General features: G+C 34.1%; 1 pseudogene; it reads left to right on the forward strand.

Annotated features, from left to right (window-relative positions):
• The first annotated feature begins 7,683 nt into the window (after positions 1-7,683).
• LOC131819287 (ADP/ATP translocase 2-like) lies at positions 7,684-8,543 on the forward strand (annotated as a pseudogene).
• The last annotated feature ends 14,032 nt before the right edge of the window (positions 8,544-22,575 follow it).

Below are 22,575 nucleotides of genomic sequence, written 5' to 3' on the forward strand. Positions count from 1 at the left end.
TATATACCTGCTGGATAATGATGCGCAAACCTTTTCACCATTACCCTCCCTGACATCACATTATGGGTAAGGAATTGGGTGATTTGTCCCTTTATCTTGCAACTTTGCCCATCAGGCAATGGGTGTCACAACTTTCTGTTTTCTAGACTTTTTTCCTTGAGAGGGAACTGGTAGTAGACTTGCAGATGAGGGTACTTGGAGGAATGCTGTTAAGACTGGTAGCAGCAAAGCAGAACAACAAGAACCTTGAACTGATTCGTGTGAGGGTAGTGGGCACAAGTTGCTTTTTTTTTATTATTATTATTTGTTTACTTGTTCTGTTTTTGTTTTTAACAGTTGTAGAGGAAAGAAAAAAAACATGTGAGATATTTATCCAGGCCAAGTGTTTTTTGGGTAATCAGTAAAAGCTTATAAGAAACAGTTTTGCTATTCTATCCACAGTAGAATAGTTTTTTAGGCTTTTACATTTCTTTTTTGTTGTTGTTCAAATTACTGACTTAAATTCAAAATGGGGAGGAAATGGTCCCTAACATGTTTCACAAATTGTTATTGCCTTTTATTCTCCTCGCTTACTGATGGAGCATCCAGTGACACTTAACACATTTAAATGTCTGAAAAAATGACTTTGTCTTAGAAATGATACAGTTGATTCTCCAACACCATTTATTTAATTCATCACTTGAAGGCTCTTGCTTAAGTTAAATCCTATGTCAGGTACGCAGAGTACATTTATAAACAACTTACCTTCCTTCCTTTAGGGGGACGGACTTCCAGGTTCATCTAGCAGCCTCAGAAATATTTTCATTGCAGGGCTGCAACTCGTTGCTCTTATTACTAATTAACTTTATAATTTCCCCAAACAAAAATAGATTTACCACTTCTAGACATCTCCATCTTGTGCATGCCACTCTCTTCCTTTTATAATCAAGATTTTCAGCTGAAGACAGAAAAAATATCTTAAATATCTTAACATAGTGGCTATGTTATGCATATATGATTAGAGGGAAAAATCTATGTGCCAAAAACTATACCCATTACCTATTATGACATAAAGAACTGTCTACTGGTGTGTGTGAGAGTATATGTATTTATCTAAATATGTGCTTGTGTGTGTGCCTTTATGAGTGTAAATGTAGATGTTTGTAAGTAAATGATATGCTTGAAAGAAGTAGTCTCAGAAGAAAGAGATATAATATGTGAACTTTGATTTGTCTATTTCAATATTATATAACATGCACAGCTATATGTATAAGAAAAGAGACACTATTAATAATCATACCAGGACAGTAGATGTAAACCAATGTTGTCCCTGGCAAAATATGTTGCAAGCATATACACACACACATCACAGATTGTACATATTAATGTGGGTTTGTATTCTGCCTTTCTATTTTCAGTTGGTTCTTTTGAGATCAAGAATATGTACCTGCTGAGTTTCTCATTTAGTGATTATAGTGACAGCCCACAGAAGTATAGCTCGTGACTTGCCAAAGCTGAGCTCATGTTGTTGTAAACTTGTCAGTTACACTACCTAATTCAATATACCTCAAATAGTAATAGCTCAATAAAGCCAGAGATTTAAAAGTGTTATATCTATACATTATGTAGATGAATATTACATGGTTGTTTGGGCTTTTATTAAGTATGGTTTGATATATGCTTCGAATAAACCCCTGCTTGTAAACCTCTGGCAGTAAACAAAAAATACATTTACTAAATAGAATCAACTGTAGGTTTTATTTTTATAATTTTTTGATGCAATATTTTCTTTTCAGCCACTTTGCTTTTTATTAATGTTAGTTTATAAGGGATAAATTGACATTAAATATTTTAATCAAGTTCAAAGGGATAAGAGAATGTATTTGAACCTGTCTTTTTAGGAAAGGCTAAGTGGAATAGACTGGGTTTTAACAGCTGGTCCTAAAAGATGAAGATCATTAGGGTCATTAAGAAGAAGAAAACAAGAGGGCAAGTGTGATCAATACTACCAGTTGTTAAAATCTTTGTTAGTCACATTGTTTACCTTCTTTGAGTAAGTGTTAGAAGATAAGAGGTACACAAGCAAAATGATTCTGAGCATAGAGATTATATATCACTTTACGGGTTAAAGTTGTGATCAGTTCTTCTGACTCTCAAATACTTTGTCAGCTGAAATTCATCTACATATGCATGTGTATATGGCCAATTCTATTGCTGAATCTAAGAATAAAGATTTTTTCACCTATATTTCACACATATACACACACATATAACATACATTACACAGACACACATTTTTGGTTCATATATATGCATATTAATATAGACACATATGTGCACACATATATAAAATAGATGACCTAACGAAATAGAAAGTACAATTGCTCCTACTTGACTTTGAAGTACTCGGAAGATAATCACACACGTAGAGTTTGCATTTATGCATTTAAATAAAGAATGACTGAGATCCAATATTTCAAACCCGATAAAAAACCTCTTATTTGAAATTAATTATCCTTTCATTATATCTGTTTGACCTCTAAAATGCTCTCAATATGTTGTGTTTGATGCTATAATTAGAATAGGCTATCAATGATTTGCATACGGTTGGATGGTGGATGAGTAGTTGAGTTAATGGATGATTGATAGATACAAGAATCACTCTTGCTCCACCATCTTTTGAAGAATTTATCAACACACTTCGAGCTTTTGTGAACACTTGTGCGATTTATAAATGATCCTCTCTTGAGGTCTCTTGCAGCTAGTTGTCCTCTTTATCTCGATGTGATTTTCTGGCCTGGCCTGCTATGCATTGAGTCGAATAGCAATAACTTGTCTATTCAACCAATGCACTTTCAAATTGGAGAGGTTATGACCTGGAGATTTGGATCAGTTTGATAGGAAGACTAAGCCAACTCTATAGAAGTAGTGCTTTTTTCAGTCCTTACTCTTTTCCGGTTTATCTGATCTCTGCTTTGCAAATGATCCTGATTTGCTTCAGTGTTCCTTCTTCCCCTTTCTGGGAAGTGTACATCTGCTTCTGACATCTGTCTTCTATCTTCCTTTGTAAATTATGAAGTGATGCCAACTCCTTTTATCAACAAATTACCCTTAGAAGCATTTAGAGGCTATAATGATTCTTTGATTTTCTTTGATTCTTTATGAATTTGCAAAATGACTTGATGCTTATATTAGCTTTGTTTGTCCTTTCTTTTTCCATATTTAATATTTATAGTTGGCAGGCCCAGATGGTGTACTTTGTTATGTCCTGAAATGTTGCTATTTTTTTCATTCCTTAATTACAGGAATGTCAGTCTGTAATATCCCCAGCTTCCATCTCTAGTTGACATTGGAGATTTCACATTTGTTGTATTATGTATTGAACTGACTGTTTGACACTGTGAAATACCCAGTAATCTTTCCTTAACCTTGCTGCTTTTCCGTGTGTGTCTACATTGACCATTTGCCTTTGCTGTTAGATGATACCCTCAATTTGTTGCAGTTTTCAAAGTTTTACAGATATTTTAGACATTGATATCTCCTCATAAATAAGACACTAAGGAATGAGAAAAAGAAAATAATTTGAGTTACATGGAAGCAGTCAGAAGTATTGTAGAAAAAAAATAAACAAATAATTATTTTGTAGCTCTGGAAGAGCCCTTATAATTTGATAGAGAAAAAATATAAACATATTTATTTCACATTTTACAAATTCTGTATCTTTAAAAAATATATTTCATGGAGCCATATAGTAACAGGCCTAATTCGTATACTTAAAAGTAACAGGGATTTCTTCTCATAAGCTTATTTACTTTTGACTATTAAATTTTGATCAACATCATATTTCTGATCAATCATTGGCAAATTCTTACAGCTCAATTTCCTAAGTAACTTCAGTAAAATGTATAAGGACTTAGTTCATCAAACTCTTAAGATCTTGCTTTTAGTTACATACTAGACTTTCACAATAATGTTCCTCAACTCTTTAAATTTTCTAAATGCTAACAGAGATTATAATGCAAAGTATTGTGCTCCATATCACTCGGCATCAGGGAAATGCAAATCAAAACCACAATGAGATATCACCTCACCCCAGTCAGAATGGCTAAAATCAACAAGTCAGGAAATGACAGATGCTGGCGAGGATGCGGAGAAAGGGGAACCCTCCTACACTGTTGGTGGGAATGCAAGCTGGTGCAGCCACTCTGGAAAACAGCATGGAGGTTCCTCAAAATGTTGAAAATAGAACTGCCCTATGACCCAGCAATTGCACTATTGGGTATTTACCCTAAAGATACAAACGTAGTGATCCGAAGGGGCACGTGCACCCAAATGTTTATAGCAGCAATGTCCACAATAGCCAAACTATGGAAAGAACCTAGATGTCCATCAACAGATGAATGGATCAAGAGGATGTGGTATATATACACAATGGAATACTATGCAGCCATCAAAAGAAATGAAATCTTGCCATTCGCGACAACATGGATGGAACTAGAGTGTATCATGCTTAGCGAAATAAGTCAAGCAGAGAAAGACAACTATCATATGATCTCCCTGATATGAGGAAGTGGTGATGCAACATGGGGGCTTAAGTGGGTAGGAGAAGAATAAATGAAAGAAGATGGGATTGGGAGGGAGACAAACCATAAGTGACTCTTAATCTCACAAAACAAACTGAGGGTTGCTGGGGGGAGGGGGTTTGGGAGAAGGGGGTGGGATTATGGACATTGGGGAGGGTATGTGCTTTGGTGAGTGCTGTGAAGTGTGTAAACCTGGTGACTCACAGACCTGTACCCCTGGGGATAAAAATATATGTTTATAAAAAATAAAAAATTTAAAAAAATAATGCAAAGTATTTTCTTTTAATTAATTTAAATTTCTCATATCAAGAACTACTAAAAATTTTAGTTTTTACTATAAAAATTTAAGTAGTTTTTTTCATATTTTAACATTCTTTTAAAAATGTCCTTAGAGATAGACCCAGAAATAGAAGTGTTCTCTTCATCTAACAGTCCTGTCTGGTCAATGAAGTCTGTACTTTGTCCTTGGATTCGACATCAAACAAGACATAGATTTCTCACCTACTACACCTGACAGTGTCAGCCACCTTTTAAAAAGACATTTGTAGCATCTCTAGAGACTGCTTGTCTCCTAGCTCAGGGAAATCCCTGTACACAACTCAGAGGGTACTATGTGACCTTTTGCCTTTATGTCTATTTCATCATCTTTCTTTATAATTTCAACTTAGAATAAAGGATATACAGCATTCTAAAATTATTGCATTGGAGGAATGGCTGGGCTAATGAAATATTTCCAACCTGGAATTTTACCTATTTTGGAATATGTGAAGGTAAATCACATTTTTTTAACAGTGCTCATATAGGGGTGCCTGGGTGGCTCAGTCAGTAAGCATCTGCCTTCAGCTAAGGTCATGATCCCAAGGTCCTGAGACTAAGCCCTGCATCAAGCTCCCTGCTCAATGGGAAGCTGCATCTTTCTCTCCTACTCTCCTTGCTTGTGTTCACTTTCTTGTTGTGTCTGTCAAATAAATAAATAAAATCATAAAAAAAAGGTTCATATAAGCAACACATATTATTGTACAATTACCCTGTCGCAGACCAAAAATTATAAACAGCTACCTCATGGCCATGTTTTATTATACATGTGTATGCATGTGCACATTCATGTACTCTGTCTATGGTGTATTTACACACACAGACACACATAGACACACAGACACACACACACACACACACAGAGTTAAGATATTTCATGTGAAAGAAAAGACTTGGGGCTAATCATAAAGCAGATCTACCAAAACAAGAACACCTTTAAAAAAAAAATATATATATATATATATATATATATATATATATATATATGTAAACAACTGACTACCTAGAAGTAACTCTGACCCTCTTGTGCTAATTTGGTGTGATTCTCTATCTTGTCCCCATTACTCCCTTTATCTGTTCATGTTTCATTGTTTAAGTATTTCTTGGCATTTTTTGGTCTCCTTTGATAATTTATTTTTTTCTTCAAAATCAACCAGCTGCAATACCTGGACACTCGTGGCATTTTGTTATCACATGTAGATATCATATTTATTTGTAACTATATATTTACTCTGTAAAATGTATCCTATTCTGTAGTATAGTATACTTCCCATGATATTTGAAACTTACATAATAGGTGGTCTATCAGTTAAACAGGTGAGGGAGAAAAATGCTTTTGGAAGAAGGAAAGGAGGCCAGAAAGTATAATGAAGCCAGATCAGATCACCAAGACACAATCTTCTATATAATGTCTATTACTTACATCTTTAGCTTTATCTTCCGTTACAAAATATTGACATATAATCAGGGACTTCTTTTATATACCCACAGTGTCTGCTAGTTTACTAACTTTGTGTTTATGACCTTTTTAAAAAAAATTTTTCTTTATTTGTCAGAGAGAAAGAGTATGTGTGAGAACAAGCAGGGAGAGCAGCAGGCAGAGACAGAGGGAGAAGCAGGCTCCCTGCTGAGCAGGGAACCCAATGCAGGACTTGATCCCAGGACCCCAGGATCATGACCTGAGCCGAAGGCAGACACCCAACTGACTGAGCCACATGGGCATCCTGTTTATGACCTTCTTTCATATTACAATGTCTTTCTGTCAAAACACTACTTTTTTTTTCAAAAACATTGATATTTTTACTGATTTCTCACCATTTGCAAGTGAACTATCAGATCTGTATAACTTTGTATGCTATGCAATAATTCTCAGTTTTAATAAGCCACTCCTAATTCTTTAAAAACCACCATCAAGATAAATGTGACCACATAATTAATTCATGATGATGACCTTATTCCTCTTTGAGGATAACCCACCACATACTATTTTCTTTTCCCTATTTTGCCTTATATTGTTACACAGGCTTTCAGGTAATCCAATGTTCGTAAGTTTCAGAATCCATACATTTGGAAAATATAGCTTTGTATAAAGTGTTCATATTGTTTGTGTATAATGATACTATATAAAATGATTTGTTATGTGCATTGGGAAGAACTCTTTTATCTGAAATAGTCATAATAATCTTGGGCTGGAAAAGGATGAAAAGGAAAGAAAAAGAGGGGATAAAACTTACTGAAAACCAGGTGCTGTGCACAGGTGTTCCAGGATTTTATGTGCTTTAGATAGTTTAATACAAAAGAACTCTATTTGAATGCTTTAATATATGGACCATGCCTGGTACATACCAGTTATTAAATAAATGTGAGATTCCTTGCTCGTTCTTTGATTGAAAGATTTAATTTATTCCTGCTTTCTTACATATTGAGAAAAAAAATTCCAATGTACCTTTCCATGATTTAGAATTATTTACATTGGATGGGTGCCTGGGTGGCTCAATTGGTTACACCTCCCACTCTTGATTTTGACTCAGGTCATGATGTCAGGGTGATGAGATCCAGCTCCACATGGGGCTTTCACTGGGCAGGAGTCAGCTTCTGTTCTTCTGCCTCTTCCTCTTTCCCTCCCATATTTCCTCAGGTTGGTGTACTATCTCTCTCTCAAAATAAACAAACAAACAAACATACATACATACATCTTTTAACATAAGTAAATAAATAAAATTATTTACACTGGAGTCCAGAGCCCCAGAGTCCCAGTGGTTCCTACCACCGTCCCCCAATTGCCCACCTGCTCTTTCCTTTCAACATGGCAGATGCCACTGCATCCTTTGCCAAGGACTTCCTGGCAGGTGGAGTGGCTGCAGTAGTGCCCAGAGAGGAAGTCAAGCTGCTGCTGCTGCTGCAGGTGCAGCATTCCAGCAAGCAACTCACAGGGGCGTAATAGACTGTGTGCTTCATATTCCCAAAGAGCGAGGATTCCTGTCCTTCTGGAGTGGCAAGTTAGCCAATGTCATCAGATACTTCTCCACCCAGGCTCATTACTGTGCCTCCACAGATAAATGCAAGTAGATCTTCCTGGGTGCTGTGGACAAGAGAAACCATTTTTGGCACTACTTTTGCAGGGAACCTGGCATCAGGTGGTGCCATTGGAGCCACATCCTTTTGTTTTGTGAATCCTCTTGATTTTGCTAGAGCCCACCTAGTAGCTGATGTGGGCAAAGCCAGAGCTGAAAGGGAATTCAGTGGCCTTGGTGACTGGTTACAATCCACAATTCTGATGAGATCAAGTGGCCTATACCACAGCTTTAATGTGTGTGGGGTATTATTATCTACCTAGATGCTTACTTAAGTATCTATTCTACTGCAAAGAGAACGCTTCCAGATCTTAATGCTCAGATCTTCATCAGCCAGATGGCAGCACAACCCCTCACAGTGGTTGCTGAGTTGAATTTCTATTCATTTGACATCCTCATTGTCCTATGATGATGTAGTCAGGCAGCAGAGGAACTGACATCATGTACACAGATATGCTTGACTACTGAAGGAAAACTTCTTGGGATGAAGGATCCAAAGCTTTTCAAGGTGTATGGTCCAGTGTTCTCAGAGGCATGGGTGGTGTTTTTTTTTTTGCTTGTCTTGCATGATGATATCAAGAAGTTCACATAAGTTATTTCCTAGTTTTCTATCCCCTTGTGAACAGGCATGTTGTATTATATAGCATAGCTTAAGCATTCTTGACAGATGATTAACTGTCTTTACCAACAGCAACCATTCACTGGTTGAAAATGGGAAGCAAATTGGGTTCTCTGCTCAGCATGGAGCCTGCTTCCTCCTCTCTCTCTCTCTCTGCCTGCCTCTCTGCTTACTTGTGATCTCTGTCAAATAAATAAATAAAATCTTTAAAAAAAAAAAAAAAAGAAAATGGGAAGCAATAATATTCATCTGACCAGTTTTCTCTTAAAGCTGCTTCAATGATGATGGAAATCAATTGTATTTTTTATTTCAGTCACTCTTGATAAATGAATTTCAAGGAAAAAAGTATCTAAAATATAAGAAAATAAAATTATTTACATTGGATATTTTTCAACCTCCTTCATTATTATTTTCTGTAATTCTTTAGATTTGGTTTAAATTATTTTTCATTCTTCTCCTATTGCTTGATTAATGCATTTATTCTGAAGCATAGAGAAGCACAAGAATATATACATTAATTTAAACTAGATGGCTTCCTTTCACTTTTAACTTTCTAGTAATGTTGAATAGAGTGGTGGTGTGATTTTTAGTGGCCTATTCCATCCATAAGTCATTTATCAGACTTAAGAAACCTTATTAATTCTGTAGCTCTTCCTGTAAAACAGTAATATCTACTCTATTTTCTTCAAATTAATTTCACTAAAATTAACTCTACTTGCCTAAAGTCAGGAAAATTTTAGTTGAATCTTAATATTTTTCATCTTTTCTACCTCTGAGTTCTTAATAGGCAACTGAAATTAAATGTAATATATAAAGAAACTGAACTCCTAGATGAACACCCTTGTTCAGGATTTATAAGGACTTCAATTTTAACTCCATATTTGATAAGTTTAACATAGGGTTAAATCAAAGGTGACTATTTTAAAAAGGTTTCCATTCTTCTATAGTAAGTCTTATCCTTTACATGTTATATTCTGTAAACATGCCAATAACTTTGGAGGAATGTCAAGTACACCAAAGTGATTGATTTTTTTTAAAGAAAGGTGCTTATAGAATAGTTTTTATTATAATAGGTGGAAAATTAAGCCTACAATAAAATTTTAAATATAGTAATTTCTATAGTTTATGTAAATGTAATGTATTACCTAACATCAAAATGTAAGTACATGCCATAGTAAAAGTTTATACTATATTAAAATACTATAATTTCCCACTTTTCAATATGTAAAATATTTTTCTACATTTGCTTATTATTTGCTAACTTCTAAAGCAAAATACATTTCCTGGGTGCTCGGGTAGGAAGCCTTTATTGTAATATTATTTAAATATGTACACATAAAAGCAGAAATAAACTGATAATGCTTAAACAATTTACTGAACAACAAAACCAATGTAGTTTTCAAATTAAAAGTGAGCAATACTATAAAACCAATAAATTTATAAACTGTTTTGTTGATGTGCTGAAATGAACTACTGAAAATACATATAGTAGTGACCTCTGTGACATAGGTTCATTTAACCTGACCATGCTTGTATTTCTAATTGTAAGATGCTGGATAAATTATTTCTCAATTTTCTTTGTTTATTCTATGAAAAAAAAATGTGCAATTTTTCCAAAGTGACAATATTCAGCCGTCACCTAGCAGAAACCCCTTTGTACCATACAAAGTTAATAACTTTCCCATATTACCTCTTGATAATTTAAATGGTACTCCTTGGCTAGTGATTAAAATAAAAAAAAAGAGATCACACACACACACACATACACACACACAGAAGAAAAACCTCATGGTAATATTTGATAGTAATCAGCCTGATGTTCAACAAAGATGTCAGTTAAGCATCTGCCTTTGGCTCAGCTCATGATCCCAGGGTCCTGGGACCTAGCTCTGCCTTGCTCAGACTCCCTTTTCAGGGGGAAGCTGCTTCTCCCTCTCCTCTGCCTCTTCCTGCACCTCATGCTCCCTCACGTGCACACAATCTCTCTCAAATAAATAAATAAATAAAATCTTTTAAAAAAAGACATAGGTGACAGATAGATATAGATAACTATGAGAAGTGCATATGCTTATCGTTTACATTTTAGAAAATTAAAAATAAATATTCAAAAATTCCTGGACGGCAGGACAACTGTGGACTTCTAGGTGCCTATGAACCTTGAGAACCATGCATATCATCATCTTGCTACTTTTGTACTTGCTACAAATGGCAAGTGGTGAATCTCAAGTCAGTATTTATAATTAAAGGAAGGCAGAAAAAGAGGTATTGGAAATGTATGAGTCTTGAATGAAATTGTGACCCAATAACATATACTCTATATTTATATGTCACAAAAGTGTTTTTCATGGTGTTTGAAATTTGAGAGGATATATAAACACTTGAGTCAGAAAACTAACATTGATTAGATAATCAACTCTTGAAATAAATTACCATAATAGAAATGTTTAAAGATATTCCACTAAGATGAAAGGACACAGTCAACTCTATGTGTGTCTGTGTATTTTATGAGCACATTGGATTTACTTTCCTGCTTCTGTCATCCTTAGTTTGTTGACTATGTACTCTGAATTATCTGACACAGTCCCAATTTCAAAAAATATGTTTCCAAACATGTCCCAGTTGTATTTCTTGCTGTGGGATGTTTCAAATATCTTTTATCACAACATCATTTTAATGAAAACATAAATTTTATTCTAATAAATAGTTTAAAACTATAGCAAATGATCTTTCTAAATCCTTAGGGAAAAAATAACCTAATACTTTAAAAAAAAGGTTTCAATCTGAATGCAAAATCTTCTTTGCGGTTCAGACAGTTCACTAAAGCCCTGGGTTGTGGACAGAGGACAGAAATGCAAACAGCTTTCGCACATTGAGGTCGTTCATCCATTTTGAGTCTATTTTTGTGTGTGTTGTAAGGAAATGGTCCAATTTCATTTTTCTACATGTGGCTGTCCAATTTTCCCAGCACCATTTATTGAAGAGACTGTCTTTTTTCCATTGGACATTCTTTCCTGCTTTGTCGAAGATTAGTTGACTGTAGAGTTGAGAGTCTATTTCTGGGCTCTCTATTCTGTTCCATTGATCTATGTGTCTGTTTTTGTGCCAGTACCATACTGTCTTGATGATTATAGCTTTGTGATAGAGCTTGAAGTCCAGAATTGTGATGCCACCAATGCTGGCTTTCTTTTTCAATATCCCTTTGGCTATTCGAGGTCTTTTCTGGTTCCATATAAATTTTAGAATTATTTGTTCCATTTCTTTGAAAAAGATGGATGGTACTTTGATAGGAATTGCATTAAATGTGTAGATTGCTTTAGGTAGCATAGACATTTTCACAATATTTATTCTTCCAATCCAGGAGCATGGAACATATTTCCATTTCTTTGTGTCTTCCTCAATTTCTTTCATGAGTACTTTATAGTTTTCTGAGTATAAATTCTGTGCCTCTTTGGTTAGGTTTATTCCTAGATATCTTACGGTTTTGGGTACAATTGTAAATGGGATTGACTCCTTAATTTCTCTTTCTTCTGCTTGCTGTTGGTGTAGAGAAATGCAACTGATTTCTGTGCATTGATTTTATATCCTGACACTTTACTGAATTCCTGTATAAGTTCTATCAGTTTTGGAGTGGAGTCTTTTGGGTTTTCCACATATAGTATCATATCATATGCAAAGAGTGATAGTTTGACTTCTTCTTTGCCAATTTGGATGCCTTTAGTTTCCTTTGGTTGTCTGATTGCTGAGGCTAGGACCTCTAGTAGTATGTTGAATAGCAGTGGTGATAATGGACATCCCTGCCGTGTTCCTGACCTTAGCGGAAAAGCTTTCAGTTTTTCTCCATTGAGAATGATATTTGCGGTGGGTTTTTCATAGATGGCTTTGATGATATTGAGGTATGTGCCCTCTATCCCTACACTTTGAAGAGTTTTGATCAGGAAGGGATGCTGTACTTTGTCAAATGCTTTTTCAGCATCTATTGAGAGTATCATATGGTTCTTGTTCTTTCTTTTATTGATGTGTTGTATCACATTGACTGATTTGCAGATGTTGAACCAACCTTGCAGCCCTGGAATAAATCCCACTTGGTCGTGGTGAATAATCCTTTTAATGTACTGTTGAATCCTATTGGCTAGTATTTTGTTGAGTATTTTCGCATCTGTGTTCATCAAGGATATTGGTCTATAGCACTCTTTTTTGATGGGATCCTTGTCTGGTTTTGGGATCAAGGTGATGCTGGCCTCATAAAATAAGTTTGGAAGTTGTCCTTCCATTTCTATTTTTTGGAACAGTTTCAGGAGAATAGGAATTAGTTCTTCTTTAAATGTTTGGTAGAATTCCCCCGGGAAGCCGTCTGGCCCTGGGCTTTTGTTTGTTTGGAGATTTTTAATGACTGTTTCAATCTCCTTACTGGTTGTGGGTCTGTTCAGGCTTTCTACTTCTTCCTGGTTCAGTTGTGGTAGTTTATATGTTTCTAGGAATGCATCCATTTCTTCCAGATTGTCAAATTTGTTGGCTTAGAGTTGCTCATAGTATGTTCTTATAATAGTTTGTATTTCTTTGGTGTTAGTTGTGATCGCTCCTCTTTCATTCATGATTTTATTTATTTGGGTCCTTTCTCTTTTCTTTTTGATAATTCGGGCCAGGGGTTTATCAATTTTATTAATTCTTTCAAAGAACCAGCTCCTAGTTTCGTTGATTTGCTCTATTGTCTTTTTGGTTTCTATTTCACTGATTTCTGCTCTGATCTTTATGATTTCTCTTCTCCTGCTTGGCTTAGGGTTTCTTTCTTGTTCTTTCTCCAGCTCCTTTTCCTTACACCACACACAAAAATAGACTCAAAATGGATGAAGGACCTCAATGTGAGAAAGGAATCCATCAAAATCCTTGAGGAGAACACAGGCAGCAACCTCTTCAACTTCAGCCGCAGCAACATCTTCCTAGGAAAATCACCAAAGGCAAGGGAAGCAAGGGCAAAAATGAACTATTGGGATTTCATCAAGATCAAAAGCTTTTGCACAGCAAAGGAAACAGTTAACAAAATCAAAAGACAACTGACAGAATGGGAGAAGATATTTGCAAACGACATATCAGATAAAGGACTAGTGTCCAGAATCTATAAAGAACTTAGCAAACTCAACACCCAAAGAACAAATAATCCAATCAAGAAATGGGCAGAGGACATGAACAGACATTTCTGCAAAGAAGACATCCAGATGGCCAACAGACACATGAAAAAGTGCTCCATATCACTCGGCATCAGGGAAATGCAAATCAAAACCACAATGAAATATCACCTCACACCAGTCAGAATGGCTAAAATCAACAAGTCAGGAAATGACAGATGCTGGCGAGGATGCGGAGAAAGGGGAACCCTCCTACACTGTTGGTGGGAATGCAAGCTGGTGCAGCCACTCTGGAAAACAGCATGGAGGTTCCTCAAAATGTTGAAAATAGAACTGCCCTATGACCCAGCAATTGCACTATTGGGTATTTACCCTAAAGATACAAACGTAGTGATCCAAAGGGGCACATACACCCAAATGTTTATAGCAGCAATGTCCACAATAGCCAAACTATGGAAAGAACCTAGATGTCCATCAACAGATGAATGGATCAAGAGGATGTGGTATATATACACAATGGAATACTATGCAGCCATCAAAAGAAATGAAATCTTGCCATTCGCGACAACATGGATGGAACTAGAGTGTATCATGCTTAGCGAAATAAGTCAAGCAGAGAAAGACAACTATCATATGATCTCCCTGATATGAGGAAGTGGTGATGCGACATGGGGGCTTAAGTGGGTAGGAGAAGAATCAATGAAACAAGATGGGATTGGGAGGGAGACAAACCATAAGTGACTCTTAATCTCACAAAACAAACTGAGGGTTGCTGGGGGGAGGGGGTTTGGGAGAAGGGGGTGGGATTATGGACATTGGGGAGGGTATGTGCTTTGGTGAGTGCTGTGAAGTGTGTAAACCTGGTGTTTCACAGACCTGTACCCCTGGGGATAAAAATATATGTTTATAAAAAATAAAAAATTAAAAAAAATGCAAACAGCTGAGAAAAGGAAGGCATGTCTCCCCCAAATGCCGTCAAATAAATGAATCAATTATCCTCTAAACCTTCCAGTATTTAAAGTATCTTTTCATTTTAAATGCTAATACTAATCCTTAATATCAAATTTGAATCAATCACAATAACAATGACTGAAGGTCACTTATGTCTATCTATATTGCCAGGTTTGGTGTAATCATTTATACACATTTATGCACACACACTGGTAGCTAATACTGTTATGTAATTTAATCATATTAAATAAATAAATATTTATATATTCATTAAAATAGTTTGTGTCATTGATAGCCATAATAACAATATATTCATAATAACAAATAAGTAATCATAAATTATAAGGCACTTCCTCAAAACAGATGTGTAGAAAGATATACTGAATTAAATTTTAGGTTATCATTTGAAGGCAAATTTTTCTCTTATAATTTTTTTTATTTCCTGACTCCATAAAGGAAGATGAAGGAGATTCTACATCTGATGGGAGTCACTAAGAAAAATATTCAATGTAATTGTCAACTATCAACACTGGACACTGGGAAAATCAGCAATACCTCTATAAACAACATTGTGGGCTTTTCAGTGGGTACAGATTAATATGAGCTCTACCTAACATTGGACATATAGCAAATAACACTTTATTGCCATGAAAATAGAGGACATTGAGAGACTACGCTAAGTAGATCTCAAGCTGAAGTAAGAAAATAAAATTCATTAAGTACTTATAAGGCATGGTCACTGGTGGCCAAGAATTGATTAGATCAACACAAAGAATGGAACATTATAGCATAGGCCACCCAGAGTGGTGGTCAAGTACAAGGACTCCAAATATTAGGCCTGCTTTATCACATAGTAGTGAACTTGAACACCCTTCTTCTTCATAGACAAATCAGTGAAAATAAGCTCATACCTGAGGTGTTGTTTGGAAGACTTGATTAATATATCTAAAAAAAAAATACTCAGAACTGACAGTGCATGCTAGATTGTATTCTGGTGACAAGGAATCATAATTCTATGAACTATGTTTGATAACTTCCCATTAATTATAGGCCTTGCATTGAGAAATAATCAACTTTTAAATGAAGTCTTTTTCTTAATGAGCCTTTTAATATGCAAGCTGAATTTGATTTTATCATAGCTCAGAGTAAACTTACTTTATAAATATAACTATATTATATTTATTTTGCATAATGATTTTAAACATATGCATGCTAAATTAAGCTCTTACATTATAAAAACAACAATCTTTACCATAGATATACTTACTGCCCACTTGTGTCCTAAAGATAACATATTTTACTTTCATAACTCTTCTGAAATCTAGTATCAGAGAATTAGCATTTAAGGTAAAAGAATAAACGTGGTGTCATTGTCTTCAATGATGCTATAATTTACTATGAAATATTCCTAAACAAAAGGATTTAGGGAGGCTCCTCTATGGCTCTTTATTCTTTATATGAAATTCTATGACTAGCTATGGATAATTTGTATTGTATTTATTCTATATGCAATATAATATTATTATCTGAAAATGCATAGTATTTCATAAATGACATCCATATATATACCAGGCTTTCGCTGACCTTGACTTCTTTTTTTTTTTTTTTTTTTCGAAGAAGATAATCACCTACATGTTTCTGAGAAGAGTTAATACAATGAGGCAGAAGCAGTACTATCCAGGAGGAATTAGATTCCAGATTATATTAATCACTGTCTACATCCTCTCAACGTTGTGACACAGAAATCAAGGACAAAAAATTAAGGCCAAGGATTAAAACAGAAACACTGTGCCAAAAGTGGTAACACATATTTTCTGAAAACTGATACTATAATTCATTTAAAATAAAAATGTGATTTAAACATGTTTCAAGTATGGAGCATTTAACTCTTAAAAATGAGTTACTTTAGGAAGAAATTGTAGGCTACATGACCATTATTTGCAATTAAGTTCCAAAACTAACATTTTTTTAAAGAATATTCCTTTTAAAAAGTATATTTCTGAGCAAATAAAGTTAAATCGAATGTTCTATTTATATTTGATTCTGCCAATATAACAAAAATGGATAGTTGCTATTGCATAATATAATATAATTGAAAACTTTAAGATGCATCATTATTATATTCAGCATTGGAATGCTCATTTTGTGACGTATAGGCATTTATCACTTTAACATTTGTTATATTAAAATATATAAAAATTACTGAATAATTTTCATGGTTAACATGTAAGCAACCGTCCAAAATAATCTTTTGACAATTCCCAGAATATTATTCACCAAACTATTAGTATTACTTTTCCTAGGAAAACACATTTGAGAGTTAGTGGGTCTGAATTTAGAAACAAACAAAAAAAGATCTCATACTGAACACATTTCACACCTTTTCTCCATTGGGGACACTCACTCAAATTAAATATTTCAAGTGCTAATAATAAATATTTAAGTATTAAAAAAGTCCAAATTATCACTGATCTAAGTACAAAATAAAATATAAATGTTAATCACTTAATGTAATATTTTATGCAAATAATGGTGGTTTTGATTTTCTATGATATATTCCATGTAGGTTCTTTTACTATTACTTCCGCACGTTTTAAAATGTATGAAATTATGAAATTATATTGATCAAATTTGTTTACCTCAGCACAAAAAAAACCCAGAATCTTTAATGAATAATTAGAAATTCATTTCAAATATAGTTTTAAATTTTAATTTCATTTTCTATCAACTGCATTTAGTTACCAGGAGATTAGTATTCCTTCTCTACCTTTGATTCTTAAAATAAAATGATGACTTTGACTCTTCAAAACCTTAATTACAGAGATTAGGAACTTAATTATTGATATTATAGTCTCTGTAAGTGAAAATATAACATCTGTTTTTATAACAAAAATAATAACTACAATAGAAAAAGGCATTTTCGAAAGAAAAACGTTTAATTCATTACCCCACTTTGCATGGGGTTCTCTTCTTTTTCCTACAAGAAAACAGAAGTATAGGACTTACATCACAAAAGCACAGTTTGATAGGTTTCAGTTAGTGTCTGGAGAAATAATAACTGATGGTGTTTTCCAAGGAGGTAGCTTAAAGAAGCTGAGCATGTTTTAAAACAATTTTTAAAAAGCCTTAATCGTTTTCTTGGGTTAGAATGCTGGAATTGCCATGCTTGGATGGAGAGACACATAGATACACATATAAACGATATGCTACAAGGATTTCTTTTAAATAATAAAGTTGATTATTATTTCGTGTGTGTGCATCTGGGAATATGGAGAAATAAGGTTTCTGAAATCTAATGTGAATTCCTTATATATAACTTACAAGCTTGTTACCCAGGTGACAGTGTCATCTATACTTGGTAAAGCAATTTAGATTCACTGTAATTTGTATAGCAATGTCAATTTATTTGTTTGATATTCAAATGTGATGCTATGCTCAGCTTGAAACACTATTTTTATATTTTTCCATCAGCCATTTTTAGATGTGACTTCATATTCTTGTACATAAGATTTAATTCTCCATTATTTAGTTTTAAATGAATAATTCATGTAATTCAAAATTTTACTCACAAAAAGCATAACCATGTATGCATATAGATAGCTACATATATAGTTAAATATATGTTTTATAGTTATATATATTTATAAAATATGAAAATAAAGGTGAAAAAAGTCATCCATTATCTTTGACATATAAAATATCTAAAAATAGCATCAACAATAAAATGATCCTCAATATATATAAACCCTGAATGCAATAACCTCTTTTTGCCCTTTTCCTTGCCTTTACAAGTTTGGAACATCTGGGGATTCAACTGAAGAGCTGGGAAAGCTTTGAAAACTCTGTTCTTATTAACACCTGATTTTTGACCTTGAGGTTCTCATCTGCTCTCTTTATATGAATTCTGTAACACATCCAGAGTATGTTTCTAATATGATACAGTCTTTGAAATATCCTAATAAAAATAATATCAAAAATTAGTCTCTTAAAAATTAAATCACATGCTTCCAAGATTGCTAACACTGAAATAATGGAATCCATTAAAATAATACATTAACAAAAAGTTTAATGTTTGAAATTTAATGTTTCATAGTTAATTCTTAGTTAATCCCTAGCAATGAAGTGTCATTTGTTTGTAAATTATTCTAAGATGAGAAATTTATATGAGGATGAATATGTACAAAGAACAAATTCTAAAAAGAAAAATAGGAATTTGATAAATTTGAAAAGCATCTCTACTTTGTGCTTAATCATTGATTTTGGAGGTATTTTCTTTCCAAAATAGCCAATATCCCAAAATAAAATAAATAAATAAATAAAATATTCAGTGATGTAAAGAATGGTCAATCATGCTTTTTAAGATAAACTTAATCATTTTTTATTATTTTTAACTGTAGGAAACAGCTCAAAAATAGTTCAACTAGAATTCATTTTATTTCCTAATGGGATCACACATTTCTTCTGTTTACTTCTATTTATTTAAGTTACTGGTATATATATATATATATACACATATATATTCAACTTCTTTAAATTTAATCTTCATTCAACCAGAGAAATCCCAATAAATTCTTCTCCTGAACTACTTTCTTTGTTCACATCTGTTTGCTTACATAATACTGCAGTCTAAAACTTCCTTGAGGACAAAATTCCAGTCTTAGTCACACTTACATATTTAATGATTGAATCGTGAATGACTGGATACTAAATAACTATTTACTATGACCTACTCATGCAAAATATATTTAAGCTGAGGTTCTTTGTCTTTTATACTCAGGCTGCTCTGACTAGTAGGTATTAAGAGGGATCATTAATTGACCAGTGGTTGCCTGGATACATATTGTACCCTGTCAAAAGCAGTACTTTTTAGATGTCTTCGTTTTCAATTCCTTTGCTTTTAGCTGCTTCAGTTAAAACTGCTTAACTAAAAGCAAGCTTTTCAAATATTTATTTGAGTACAGGAAAAACCATATAAAGTTCAAGAGTATCCCAGTATTCTTATAGATACCATTTTGAAGACATAATTCTCAGCCAGGTATTTTCTTTAATTTTGTAACTTCAACTCTTGCTATCATGAAGTTTCCCATTCCAGTTATCTATTTGTATGTGTTCCCTATGAAGTTTATCTTCTTAATAGGGAACAGGCATACCAAAATTAATTTTGAATATATTCATAGTTACTTCAAATTCTCCTCCGCCTCACCCTTTTTTAAGATTTGAGTGTAGTTGACACACAATGTTAAATTAATTTCACATATATAGCATAATGATTCAACAGCTCTATACACTATGTTATGTTCACCATGAGTGTAATTATCATCTGACACCATGCAACACTATTACAATACCATTGACTATGTTTTCCATGCTATACCTTCTCTTCCTATGACTTATTCATTTCATAACTGGAAACCTGTATAAAAACTCTCTCTCTCTCTTTTTTTTTAAAGATTTTATTTATTTATTTGACAGAGAGAGATCACAAATAGATGGAGAGACAGGAAGAGAGAGAGAGAGAGAGAGAGAGAGTGAGGGAAGCAAGATCCCTGATGAGCAGAGAGCCCGAGGTGGGACTCGATCCCAGGACCCTGAGATCATGACCTGAGCCGAAGGCAGTGGCATAACACACTGAGCCACCCAGGCGCCCCTAAAAACTCTCTCTTGACATACAAGTGGAACACTTCATCCACTTTCCTTACAAGGAGATTGACTTTTATCCTGATACACCTTCCCAATCTCCAGAACACTGTGTTACAAATTAATTAACATTAATAAAGTAATGAACAGAAGCAAGTTTGAAGAAGTAGCATGATGTATCCATTTTTTGGAGAACTTGAAATATCTGAAAAGTTTCAAATTAGAAATATCCAACAGACCTTTAGAAATATAGATAGATAGGGGCGCTTGGATGGCTCAGTGGGTTGCGCCTCTGCTTTTGGCTCAGGTCATGATCTTAGGGTCCTGGGATCAAGCCCTGCATCAGCTCTCTGCTCAGCGGGGAGCCTGCTTCCCCCCTCTCTCTGCCTGCCTCTCTGCCTATTTGTGATCTCTGACTGTCAAATAAATAAATAAAATTTTTTAAAAAATTAAAAAAAGAAATATGATAGATACATTTCTGTTTATTGACTATTCTTTGGTGAATTTTATTGTGCAGTAAAATGATTCTCATACTTTGTTCCTAATCTGATATATCCATTAACATATCTCTTCTCCATGTCTTAATTTGACTTTTTTTAGTTTCCTGTGTAGTAAACCAAGGCATTTACCACTGCCCATAAGGTCAATTTTAACTCTACCCTGAGCGGTTCTTTTTCCAAACCATGTAGGTAATGAGGACCTATACTCAAAGTTGTGTCCCAACTAGATTTCCCCTCGCCACTGTTATTCAGGTGTATACTTGAGTGGGGCTGTAGTACAGACAGTAAATTTTCAGCTTACACCCACATATTTGCCCAAACATTATATGTATCAAGCTTGGCCTTTTTCTACCTCTGTCAGCTGGTTATAGGGAAAGATTATAAAGCAATAGATGTGAGATGAAAGAGAGTCAAGAGAGTCTTATTATTTGTGCTGTGTGAGCCCAATCTTACATGCACCATGTCCATTTTGTAATGGATTGCTGCTTGTGTCACCAAATGTATGTCTTGATATGTCTAATATTCCCAGACTCAACACTGGCAGTTATAGCTGTAGGAGATCTGAATCTTGTGCCTAAACTTCAACTCTGTGTCCTCTGGGTCCAAGAGATAAAAATATCTAGTGCCAAGAAGACTTTCCCATACTTCATCTTTCTGATTAATCAGTTGAGCCTGCCATTTTCCCTTATTGACCCTTAGCAACAACCATCTAATTATTGCAACACTTAGAGTTACTAGTTCTTCTGTGTCACTGAAAAGCCAGAAACCCTACCGGAGCGAATACATCTCCATCCCAGTCCACAACAGATGAAAGTCTTGGCAGTCACAATCTTACAGCATTCCATGGGACAGTGAGATTTTACCTGCCACTAGGATGTATAAAAATAAAAGTGTAAAAATTAAAAAAAGAAATGAGCATAAGGACAGTATTGTTTCAACAATTTGGTAAATGCAAATTCTGTTGTCTAAGTCTAGGTAATGGCTCTCTGTCCTACATTAATAAAAACATGAATTTCTGTATTGTGCTTGTCTTTGCTCATTTGTTTTCAAGCTCTCAGAGAATCGGGAGAACACATACACTCACTTATTACCTAGAGATGATAATTTTATTAGGACATCTGTGTTTTGATAGTCAGATATAACTTTTTGATGATTATCAAGAACAAATTTAAAAATAAAGCCTCTGTTTATAATATCATTGTGTACTAATATAAGTTTAATCTATTATATGTGAGGGAAAAAAAGGAAATTGGAAGTCTGGGGCAAAATTTTAACTCTATCTAATTGGATTATGCGAGCAAAATATTTCCAGAAATAATTGAATATTTCATTTGACTTCTATACTTAAATCTTTCTTTATATAATAGTATCTTTCCCATGCTTGTAAAATATACAGATTTAATATTTTGAATTTCTTGTGTGTTTTTCCACCAACTCAACATAATATAACAGTTCATTTTTCATAAAAATAGATTCATGAAAATAAAACATTTATTATGAAAATAGGAATTTTAAATCTGAGGGGTGTTTTCTTTCTGGTATTTCAACATCAATGCAACATCCACCATAGTGATATACTATCCTGATAAATCATTTCAGAGATACCATTGTGATGATATATTTTGACTCACATATACATCATCATGGTCATCATGATGTTTTATTAGTATCATATATCACCAAAATGATGGGGCATTGATGATGTGGAATTTCTCAGTAAAATAGTGATGACAAAAGTCATCTTTCCTGGAGAAATGCTCTGTAACTTAATTCTTGAAAAGTTTATAAATATGT

This window comes from Mustela lutreola, chromosome 1 (genome assembly GCF_030435805.1).
Source record: "Mustela lutreola isolate mMusLut2 chromosome 1, mMusLut2.pri, whole genome shotgun sequence".
NCBI classification, from domain to species: Eukaryota; Metazoa; Chordata; class Mammalia; order Carnivora; family Mustelidae; genus Mustela; species Mustela lutreola.